At 32.9% G+C, this 12,922-nt stretch overlaps 1 long non-coding RNA gene across 1 annotated transcript in view; it reads right to left on the reverse strand.

Annotated features, from left to right (window-relative positions):
- Window positions 1-1,261: 1,261 nt before the first annotated feature.
- LOC108734189 overlaps window positions 1,262-12,922 on the reverse strand; it is a 56,777-nt gene continuing 45,116 nt past the window's right edge. The window contains exon 3 of the long non-coding RNA XR_001937342.1: window positions 1,262-1,297. This is a non-coding gene — a long non-coding RNA (uncharacterized LOC108734189). The remainder of the gene's footprint in view (window positions 1,298-12,922) is intronic.

A 12,922-nucleotide genomic window follows, 5' to 3' on the forward strand; every position in this document is an offset into this window, starting at 1 on the left:
ATTACAGCATATAGGTAATAGGTATACCTATGAACCTAATGTTTTATTGAAAACACAATTGCTGGGAAAAGGCTATTATCGATGTAATTTTACTTCGTTTACCACTGTGGTTGCTACGCTTTGTTCACTAGCTGGGTACGGTTCGGCAGTTCTTCCTAATTTCTGCATAATTTCCACCTATTTTCCTGTGATTGTGACTCTTTTTATTCGAAAATTACTCCAAATGCTACTCAGAAACGACCGCAGAACTCACATTACTGTTACGGTGCATTTATAGATGGTTCGCTTTGCCCGCCTTTTTCGAATTTGTATGTTTATATAGCACGGTAACTTTAGAGTTCCTGACTATATTTTTTATTCAAGCCAATAATAGTGCAGGACCGTCTTAATTTACTGAAAACCATAAAATTCTACGTCTTTTTTTATATGATCAGAACCTTTTAAATCTTCTTAAATACTTAATCTCCATTTCCTCAAAACTTGACGAGCGATTTTTCATGTTTAAATAATTTGCTTTATTTTAACCTACAATAAAGTTCTATTAAATCTTCATTTTAACACGAATTTAAGATATTGGCATTATAAAACTGTAAGTGCCTTTTTCGGGGTTTTCTCTATTATAGCCAATAACAGCATTGGCATACAGTAAAATACTATGTACTTTTTTTATCATTAGATTATTTGTTTGAAATTTGACAAGCGCTTTTTTATGTTTCACCTTTATTTTAATTATACATGTGTACATCTAATTTAAAACAACTGTTCACTACATTTCCCTTTATCAGTAGAGTTTTCTTTAGATAATGAAACGAAGGGATAACAAGTGCTACTGCATGTATGGCCATATACGTTATCGTATAGTGATGTAAAAGCGATTTGTTGTATTTCACGTTTTGTTAAATAAATGGTAATACAATTGCTTCTCGATTCAGTTAGGTAAATTTGATATCTTTGCAATGATAGTTACTTACGAAGAACTCGCTTCTGAAAAATATGATCTCCTCGATTACTAGTTTTAATACTCACAGCAGGTTGAAGTGTACTATTTTTATTGTAAAATGATATTGCTTGCAGTTCACTTAGAAAATGAGCAGAAAATATCTAATATTACCTTTAAGATTTGAACAAACAAAGTTTTCTCGGGAAGAGGAATATATATGTCTGTATCAATTTGTATAAGGGTACTTATATAAGGGCTGATCAATTATTTTTAATTAGGCAATTGAAAATTTCTGAGGGAAATTAAGACGTATGTACTTACCACTGTTCTTCTTAATTATCAATAACGGGAGCATTCCTGCAACAAACAAGAAGTACGTGAAAGATTATTAATATTAATAGTTGTGACTATAAAATGATGAAATTTGATAATTAAAATATGGGTAGGTAGGGCCTATTACCATATGGATAGCTGGAGTAACTAGAACTTATTTGTATTTTTTTCGAAGATTATTAGATTCCAATTTTATAAAGTAATAAGAATTCCATAACATTTCTGCCTAGAATTTTTGCACTTCTATTAGATTAAACCACCAACATTACAATTTTTCAATGCAAAGAGGTAAACTATTTATCATTTTGGTTTAGAGAACTTATCATTGTATGCTTTCACCTAATGTAATTAATTTCTCTCACTGTAACTCTGTATTCCAATAGATGTAGTAAAGGTTCATAATTAACAAAAAACATAAAACAATAACAGTATATGCTAAAAGACAACAACAAATACATAAAACAGTAATTAACGAAATATCATTTCTTGTCAAAGATATTAGAATTCTTTGTGATTTAGCGTAAGTCGAGGAATAGAAAAGAATTTCGAGTTGCATTTCAGAGGTAGGTAACTCATTTGAATTCAGCTGCATCTGCTGATTTTAAATTTTAATGAATTCCATTCAATATGCGCACTTTTAGTCGTACTTTCAACGTTAATTAATTTTACAAAGTTCTATACCAGAACTACTGTTCTTGAGTGCATATAGATGAAAATATTGTAAAGCCCGGTTGTAACGTATGTAAGTACTCGAGGGGAACATAAAAATCAGTAGGTACGTTAAACCGATCAAATGTTATCGTTAAAATAGAATTAGGAACATGCTTACAGTGTCTCCTTATATTTGGAACCAAGTGCCTTATCGCACTTTACGATAGCAAAGAGATAACCAGCAAAAATTAGCGTTGCCAGATTTTCCTAGGTTTTTACCAAAATTTCCTTATATTTCCCTAGAAATTTACAGCGAAAAAAGGATCATCATCATTATCATAAGGTCGTCAGTCCTAAGACTGGTTGGACACGCACCTCCACTCTTTCCTATCCTGAGCTAATCTTTGCATTTCCCTTAAAACTAGAACATCCCACAACCTTAACTATTTGCAAACAGTCTAATCTAACCTAGGCCTACCTCCACCCCTCCTAACTCCTGTTTCTGCCTCTAATATGTCTCTGACTAGACCTTCATGCCTAAGAAGGTGTCCTACCAACCTATCTCGCCTATTTTTTATTGACTTCCATAGAGTCCTCTGTTCTCCTATTCATTCTAATACCTCTTCATTTCTAACCTTCTCTATCCACGGTATCTTCATCATTCTCCTGTAATAACACCATATTTCGAACGCTTTTAATCTTTTCTTTTCCGCCGCGCCCACTGTCCATGTTTCACAACCGTACAACTCCACTTACACCTTTAACAACCTTTTTCGAATTTCTAAATTAACCGTTCGCGAAAAAACGATGTCAAAAGAAAATTGTTTGGAGCAAGAAAGGAAGATATGATTTTAGTTAATTCATGTACATGAATTTATTACATAGATGCCTTTGTTGTAATACATTCATTATCAGTAAGAATATATTGTAATTTATGTAGGGTTCCACGGAATTGGTAGTTTTTAAAGTTGAAGTGGTGTTTTCTTCGTTCACAACAGGATTCGTAAAATGGTCAAATAAAACAACTCAATTTTAAAGATGAGTTTCGAGCATTGCACTAGCAAGTCACTAAGGTCCTAATTACTTTACACTAGCGATTTAATGAGCTACCGGCAGTGCTCGTTTCAACCAAAATAATATATTTGATTATATAAACACTCGAAGACGAATTCCCTTTGTACGTAAATTCTTTAATGTTGATAGATAGTATTCGTGGACCTTCCAAACGTTTTCCGACAAATAACACAATAGATAACGGTATCTACATGTGTATGTACGTACAGTTTTAAAATTTGTTTGTCTGTAATAATTTCATAACGATAAAATAAAGTTAATTTAATACAACAGGCTTATCTCCTAGATCCTAGAAGGATTAATTCTGAACGGCTAAAAATTTTGTCAGGCAGTCCAAAGTAACGGAATACTTCAACTAGAATGTGAGATTAAAACGTGAAAACGATTGATAAGCGCAGCCAGACAATTAATCTACTTTAATCCTATGTAGACAAGACCATAAAATAAATGAAATATTATCTTCATAAATGACTGACTTCTACTGTCGCTGGTTAGAAAATAGGAAAACAATTTCTGCTTAATTTTATTGTTATTAATCTACAAATTAGTCTCGCTATGGTTGGCTTACACCAAGTGCGTATAAATCAAGTTTTATACACGTTTTGTCATCAATTACACGTAGCGTACATCCACACGTAATTCGGAAACGCCGCGGCCGGCGTCTCGCATGAAAAGCAGCGGTGAAATTCGCGAATAAAACTGCCGGATTTTCAGTCGACAATCTGTCTTCTCTTCTTTCTTTTCGTGACATGTGGTACTCACTGTAACGGAAAACAATCGTTCATTTGAAAACAAAGCATCCACGGTTTTAGAATGCAACAGCAATCGTTAAACAAATGGCTTCATAACTACTGCCGTGAAAAACCAAACCATTTGTCTAAAGGCTGCTAAATTTATTGTGCACGTAAGGAAGGAGAGTGACCACCTCAGTATAAGCTAAATAATCTTTATTATTTCCCATGGATTTATGAGTTAAACTATTTGGAGTAACTTAAATAAATTACTTTCTTGGAACAAAACATTTTTAGTATTTGAAAAATTCAGGTTGCTTTAATATATTTTAACACTAAATATACAAAAAAGAAACTTTACAACTGTTTGAAAAATGGTGTCTACAAGTCTGTCCTGGGAGTAAACTCCTGTTCTTTGTTCCTATGTCAGGATAACTCATGGAAATATAGACAAACTAATTTTTTTCCAATAGTTAGATCAAGGACTATATCAGAAACACCAAGGCCAAGGCTGATAATATATCAGGAAGGCCACAGCAGAGACTATATCAGCAAGATCAAGACGAAGGCTGAGATTATATCAGAAAGACCAAGGCCAAGGCCGAGACTATATCAGCAAGGCCACAGCCGAGACTATATCAGCAGAATCAAGGCCAAGGCTGAGATTATATCAGAAAGACCAAGGCCAAGGCCGAGACTATATCAGCAAGGCCACAGCCGAGACTATATCAGCAAGATCAAGACGAAGGCTGAGATTATATCAGAAAGACCAAGGCCAAGGCCGAGACTATATCAGCAAGGCCACAGCCGAGACTATATCAGCAAGATCAAGATGAAGGCTGAGATTATATCAGAAAGACCAAGGCCAAGGCCGAGACTATGTCAGCAAGGCCACAGCCGAGACTATATCAGCAGAATCAAAGCCAAGGCTGAGATTATATCAGAAAGACCAAGGCCAAGGCCGAGACTATATCAGCAAGGCCACAGCCGAGACTATATCAGCAAGATCAAGACGAAGGCTGAGATTATATCAGAAAGACCAAGGCCAAGGATGAGGCTATATCAGCAAGACTAAGCTTGAGATTATATCATCAAGACTAAGACCAAGGCCGATACTATATAAACAAGACCACGGCCGAGACTATCCCAATATTTTAGTCTTAGTTTTTGTCTTATTTACTAATTACTGGGAAGCTGTCAGTCGCAAAAATAAATAAACGCACTTAGTCCTACATACAGGTAGAATGAAAACAATGAATACTGAAGTATTTTCTATCATATTTGAAGTGAATTTCATTACTTTTTCGATCAGTTCGAACGGATTAAAACGACAGGAAATAGTTTGTTTCTATTACAATCCAGATCAGCCCAAGTCGGTCAATATATCGTCGATTCAATTTCACTTTTTGTCTTTGTTTTTTGTATTCATCCTCGTTTGGCTTCTCGACGCAATACATATACTTGCACGGGTATTAGAGACGGAGGTTTATAAGGAATCAAGCGAAAAAGATCGAGGAGACAAATCGCGCACATTTATCTTTCCACCGAAAATAATTTTGGCAGTAACGTCTGACAACTTGTTAAACACGTGCTCTTATTAATAGACATCTCTAGCTATTTTATCGCTTAGTTCATCAGTCACCGCAATGTAAAAATATCCCAGTATACGCAAAAGAGGTGATGAACTGGTCCTGAGAGAAAATGCAAAAGGGAAACTCTACGTCACAATGTCATTCAATTAAAAGTGTAAAAAAAAACAAGAGGAAGTTCACAATCACATGAACCATGACCTTGATTTGCTCAATAACAAAACTTCTTACATTTGTACCTCTTAAAAACATTAACCGTCACTGTTTACAACAACAACAATAGTTGAGTCAATGTTTTTGTAATTTACAATATAATCCCGTGTAGGTAACCCATTATACGTGAAGAAGAATCAAGAGGCCTGCAATGGGTTGCCTAGATTGCGCTATTAACAAACAAGATCAGAGTCCCTAGAATCTACATTGCGTAATCTTTCTGAAACAAGTGCATCCCCTATAAAAATTTGCCTCAAGATAAGAGAAAGAAGTTCGACTTCTAACTCTACTTACAAATTAATAGAAGGCGAAATAAAAACAGTTAATCATTACATAGTATAAAACAAAGTCGCTTTCCCGCTGTCTGTCCCTATGTATGCTTAGATCTTTAAAACTACGCAACGGATTTTGATGCAGTTTTTTTTTTAATAGATAGAGTGATTCAAGAGGAAGGTTTATATGTACATATAATACATGCATAATATAGTAGAGAAGCACTGATAATTTTAGAGGGTTGTGATGTGATGTAAATAAACACATTTTTTTTGCGCTTACATTGCAAACGCTGGCTAAACCCTACGAGATAGATCAAGATAATGTACCACAGTATTCTACATCTTAAAAAGGTCTACAAAAAAGTCCTGGATGGTATATGTCTATCTCTTAGAGATAACCCACATTAACCATTTTTTATCCTTTACTTTTTACGAGAAATAATGGCTTATTTACGAAGTGATTTTAAGCAATACAGCATTAATCCTTATCCAATTAAGTACCTCGAATACATTGTGCATTTAATATAGATCAATATGGCTCTTAACAGCATGTAATTTAAATGAATATTTTCGAAGATATTACAGATTTAAAATACAGGGACATAGCGGTTGCGGCGGTGTGAATGTTGTTTATAAAGAAGAAGATTGAAGATTTCCCCTCCTCGATAATAATCTAAACAAAACAAAAATATATTTAGTATCAGCATTGCACCCGTGCGAATCTGGGGCGGGTAGCTAGTAGTTAAAGAAATAAGTTAGTAGGATCGCGCACAAGAAGGTTCATTAGATTTTGAACTACCTATACCGCTTGACATGAGCATTGTAGTCAATGAAATAATTTGTAACATTAATTTAGTGCTTAATTTTGTTTATAATATGGAGTTGTCAGAACCTAAAGCTACCTAGATTCAATATTTTAAAAAACTAAATACCAATCCCTAACCCTCAACTTCTTTTCATTTTAAACGCCTTTGTTTTCTGTTATTTTTCAGGCGCTTCTTTTCTTCTTGCTTGACGTAGTTAAACAAAGCTTTTATTTTCAAATATCAGTAGTGAATTGGACAACAGTAGTTCTATTCTGACAATTTTTTACACATCTCATTAGCGAGCACTCAGATGTCTTTCGTTTCTTTTCGTCAATTCATCAGTAAGGCAAAAAAAATGTAATAAGACTTTTCTTTGATGCGTATACTTAATTCAAAATAGTTTCTTGGAAGTGTCTTATTAGGTAGGTTACTACCCATAACATATGAATAAGGGGAAAATATAATATATAAGTTCATAGTTTTCGACAATGTTTAAAATATTTAACGTAATTGGATAGCAAACACGTTATTTATAAAATATATCTACATATCGTAGAAATAACGGACAGACAGATATTAAATGCAGTTGCAATCTGTGCGTGTGATAGCTTGATAAAACGCCAAAAATTTGGACATTTTAATTTTAAATTTACCTAAAATTATAGCAGATAAGCCGTGAAATATTTGTGTACCTATTTCAAATCTAAAACGAAATAAGTTTTTATCCTAAAATAAGATATAGGTTTGTCTCTTACACTTACACACGAACTTTGATTCTATTAGTCATAAAGCTAGCTGTGAAAGAGTAAATAAAAGATGAATTATCTTCATACTCATAAATATAATTAGTAAGACCTACAAAATATTTGCGTGAATATAATTGTCAAGCAAGAACTTTTAGTAATAGAAATACAGTTGATGGTGCAGTTTTGATGAAGCTTTCTATCTTGAAGTTTAACCTTTAAATATTTCAATATACCGATGTATTATCGAGTAATATATGCATATACCTATTAGTTATGAATTGTGAATATCAAAATTCACACCCTGTTATTTTTCCATACACTAATTCTTAATTAAATTCTTGACTCTATTATTGAATTTGCTGTTACTTAATATGAAGTAATCTTGTCCACAACACTGTAAATTGTAATTGCTGTATTTAGAATAATGATTAAATAAAATGTGTTCTGCACATGTTACAACTTTATTACCCTTATTTTTAGTTTAGTCAACGCAAAATATAATAATAATTGTTCTAAGAACTGCCTGTTTTTGTTTAGTTTGACTTCGTGTTCATATTTATTTGATGAACTACAATTAGAGATACAGATACCCATTTTTTTTTATATTTTATGAGAACTGCGATGGTTATTTATGTCGAAAAGTTATGTTTGGCAGGGTGTGACTATTAAAAAAAGAATACGCAAAGTTACTCATAAAGTGAAGTGTTGAACGTTGTTGTATGACGTCAAAAGAAAAGAAAATTTAGACAAATTTAGCAGCTGCTTTTCATTATTATCAGTTTGTTCAAAATGATCTAGGTTTCTTGATGAATATGTAATCGTTTATATTAGCAAAGTGGAGTACAAGTAGGGTTGTCACCTTTTCAGGCTTTATATAAAGTATTTCTCGACTAAAAGGTTAAAAAAAAGTACTCAGCATAAAAATAAAGTATTTGGTTTTTTTGTTTTTAAAAACATATTTTTTGTTACACCTAGCAGCCAGTAACAAATTGCTGTCGCTCTTAAATACATTAATAGCCTCTAAACATGGAAAACAAAGATTTAAGTAAACTAAAAGTTCATTTTTAATTAGTTTTAATGAAGCTTTATTCCTGTAGTCCCACCACTTTGGGTTCATAACAGAGAATACTCTTTCTGTAATATACATCCTGAAGTGACTGGAACGGACAGCAAAAGTGACACTACTTTGAACAGATTTGGGAAATCAGGTTGTTCTGTAAATATGGCTTTGTCAATGAAACTAGCGTTCAGAAACATAGAAACATTCTCAAAAATATTGTATTGTGCAATATTATTGATGTAAAAATACTCTGAATATCGAATAATCGCTTACAAAATTACGATGTTTACTTAAGGCCTTAAATAAAGTATTTTTGCGTAAAGGTCTAATTATGTACTAGTTTAGATATTCACTATCTTTCTTGTATTTTGATTGAATGACTGGGGTTGATTTTTTATTTTGGGTATTTCACATCTCTGTGACTGATAACGGCTTGATAACGTCAATTTGAATAGTAGTTAATTACATTTTGAGTTAGTTCTTCTTCGAACCGATAAAAAAACCTTCAAACTGACATGACGGTTTGTTAAAATACTAGATAAACAATTCTACGTATTTCATGATGGATTTAAACCAAATGTAGACATACAAATTAATTTTTCTCAGTATTTCTGTCGATATATCTGTCCACTTACAATAATTTCCTAATGTAACTCTTACAATTAGTCGAAGATTACCTTTATAAAGTGAGACAAATATTTTTATTGCGTTCGGTTGGGCGTCCGAAAATCATGAAGAAGATGTATTGTAGGCCGATGTAATAATATCGAACAAGTCGATGTCAGAAATCCTGAGAGTCCTCCATCTTGTCAGGAGGCTAAAGAATTGTTTCCAATTTACCGGTGGCCTGGTAAACACTAAAACGTTCCAATAAATCTAATATAAAAAAGCAAGGAAACAAATCTTTTATTTATATCTCACCCTACTTTCTCTACAATGTCGTAGTATTTCTACTTTCCACCGATAGCACTCAATATTTGATAAAGACATTGCTTAAGCGGACATATGACTATTATTATTATTACTATATAAAAATCACATAAATAAATTATATGTTGCTAATGAGTAACCGATTTTAATACCGCGATAACATTCAAATTTGCAGCAATTTATTGAAGATACCAAACTAGAATAATATTTTTATTTTATTTGTTGGTATTTACTGAAAAGCCTGCAGCCATATATATCACATAATGTATTCGTATTATTTAACTTCATTCGTATCTACCATTGGATTGCAATTATTTCATTCTACCGATAACAAAATTAAATTGAACCAGTTGGAACACCTTATGCAATGTTCAATAATAAATATTTCGGACAATGTTATCTCTCTAATAATTTCAGCCTACTCAATAAGTCTGATATAGTTAGAGTTGTATGGAATTAAGGGCAATAATATCCAGCTATTTACTTTAACAACAGTTGACTTATTTTCAGTAAGCTATTTTCAGTCGAACCATCAATATCGAGCCACCAACAGAACGTCATTCAATTACGGTATTACTTTGTTATACGCACTTCTCATAGATAAACATTATTTATACGCCGCAAGGGAGGGACTTTTACGCAAGGTTCAAATGCAAGGAAGACATAAAAGAAACAAAAGAAAATCCAGTTTCTAACACCAAAAGTAGCGTGTGTATTACTAAGATGTTTGTCCGAAAAGTTAATCAAAATAATTGATCACTCTATTTACCGCAAAGGAATGAAGGTTTTCAAATAATTCTTCTACTTCTATCCAGTTTAAAATAAATATATAGTACTACACCCCAAAACCCTACTTTAAAAAACATAATACGGGTTTCGATTACATCCTCAGTCGTTCTACATTCAACTAAATGCAAAAGTTTACTATTTTATCTAGAAAAATGAAATATTTTGTTTCGTTCTGGTTATTTCAGAAAAATTAATAGACAAAAGCTTAAAGATTTAAAGAGAAGGTTAACCTATTATTATTCAATGGGGCTTTAATCATGCCCTTCAAGGTCATTTAACAATAAACTCATTTTCTTTAAATGGAAATACATTTTTCTGGTCTCAGCAGTGGAAATTTTGTAATGGGAAATATCCAGATGGTTGGGTAATATTTATGAGAAATTGAGAACAATCAAGTATCTTGATTTTTTTATATGACTTGTCAATGTTCGATACAAATTATATACAACAGAAAAAGAGAGTAAAAGATTGCGATGAGAAACTGAAGACAAAATTAATATCAGGTATAAATGTCAAAACATTAAGTTCTATTTCCTGCAATCGTTTTATCGATTTCCTTTACTGAATATACCGTTAATGGGCCAGGTGAAAATGAGCGTTTTCAACGTGAACATTATCGTTCGAAACGCATTTACAACAAAATTAGTGGTTAAATAAAATATGAGCTGATGTTCGCTAAGTACTTAAAAGCATATAAAAGGGTTTTCAAAAGTAAAAAATATATTTTTAATACTTTCTTATAATGAATATCAACAAGAAACTTCGGGGCGAAGTTTTATGAAAATAACTGCCTTTAACAATTATTATATTATTAATCTTAAAAATACAAGTCCTAATGTCGAAATGCAAATTAATTTTTAGAAATAAAATACATTAAAATAAAGGTCGACTATACTGGCTTGGGAATACTTTTATGAAGCAGTTAAATTCAACAAGAAAGCTAAAGAATGTTCTACGAGGGCTATACAGATGCAAGACAAAGGGAAACGTAATCAGTATGACATTGAAAATCGAACTAGTCAAGATTCGAAAGAGAACCCAATTAGAGAAAGGATAATCATAAATAACCCTGTAGAATATACTCACACCAAATCTACTAGTTTTTCTTCCCTTGCATACCAGTATTTTTCTTTTACTTTTATTTATTTTCGTACAATACAGTTTTACCAGTACTGATTCCACTTTATTTAAAGCTATCTCTAACTCCTACTTGCTAGATACTAATACTACTATGGCATCTGCAAATCTAAGCATACTAATCTTTTGCCCCTGTATATCTATCTCTACAGATGTACTATCTTTAATGATGTATAGATTAAAAAGTAGCGATAATAGTGTGCATCCCTGTTTCACTCCCTTCTTTATATTTACTTCTCTACGTTGCTGTCCCAGATCTATAACTGCCTGTTGCTTTTTATAGAAACTTAAGTGTCACTCGTCTATCTCTGTAACTCATCCCTACATTTTTAAGTATATTTAACATCTTGTCCCATTTAACATTATCAAAAGCTTTTTCTAAATCTATAAATCCTATGTATGCTTCCTTTCTCTATTGTTACCCGTAAAGCTAGAATGGCCTCCCGCGTTCCTCTATTTCTTCTAAACCCAAATTGATCTTCCCCTAATAGTTCTTCCGCCGTTTTTCCATCCTCCTCTGTACAATTCTAGTTAAAATTTTTGACGCATGGGAAGTTACGCAAATTGTTCTAAATGTTTCGCACCTATCCGTGCCTCTCTTTTTAGGTATGGTTACTACCTCGTTCCGTCTCCTAAATGTGAGTAACAAGCTTATACATACGATCTCTAACCTCTTGTACCGCATGATTTAAAATTTCCGCCTGTATCCCATCTACCCCTGGCGTCTTATTATTCTTTAAGTTTTTTAATGCTACATGGAACTCTTTTCTCATTATGGGATAGCCTAACTCATCTATCTCCACACTATATTCCTTTTCTAATATATCTCCTAAATCATCGTCTCCGTATAAGTTCTTTAAGTATTCTTTCCACCTGTCTGCCTTTTTCTCATTTTTTATCAAAATGACCCCTACCTTGTTTCTTATATTGTTACTATTGTACCCTACTTCCCTAAAATTCCTTTGCTTTTTCTAGTTAGACTTAATTAAATTTAAATGACGTCGGCCGATCTTGCAATACGAGATAGTTAAGTTTGATTTTATGTTAATGTGTTAAAGTGGCTTTATAGAAGTAGTCATTGAAATAGCTCATTTCCGGAAGACGTCTACTATATTTGAATTTAAATTAAGACGTGCCTGAATTATTTCCGTTATTTCCTCGTTGTGAACGAGAAAGGGTATTCGAAATTTGAGCACGTAAGTGCAACCGTATTGATAGCAGTTTTATTAGGTGCAACGCGTGATATCGGAGAGCTTAGACAGCTTCGGTCCTGCGAATGTATTAAATCGTTTATTTCCAGGGCTTCATAAAATTGAACGAGCAGCCTACATTTTCTCGCATTTTCCTTGCACTTTCTACACAGATAGTAATGCTTAATGCACTATTTCATAAGGTCACTTGCACTCATGGGCGCAGAGACAACTTTAGAATGGGGCGCAAAATTTTAAAACAAATTGTTTTTACCGTCGTAGTGGTTTATCACTTATCTCGAACGGTTGTACTGATGTACCACATTTACTATTTTATTGTTCGAAGGACCAATTAGAACTCGTGTACTCCTTTACCTTTTATTATTATTTACACTATTCTTATACTAAAAATTGAAAGGATAATGCTTATCCAGCGAGTTTATATGAAACTCTTTTAT

Source organism: Agrilus planipennis, unplaced genomic scaffold (genome assembly GCF_000699045.2).
Source record: "Agrilus planipennis isolate EAB-ADULT unplaced genomic scaffold, Apla_2.0 scaffold7, whole genome shotgun sequence".
Taxonomy (NCBI): domain Eukaryota; kingdom Metazoa; phylum Arthropoda; class Insecta; order Coleoptera; family Buprestidae; genus Agrilus; species Agrilus planipennis.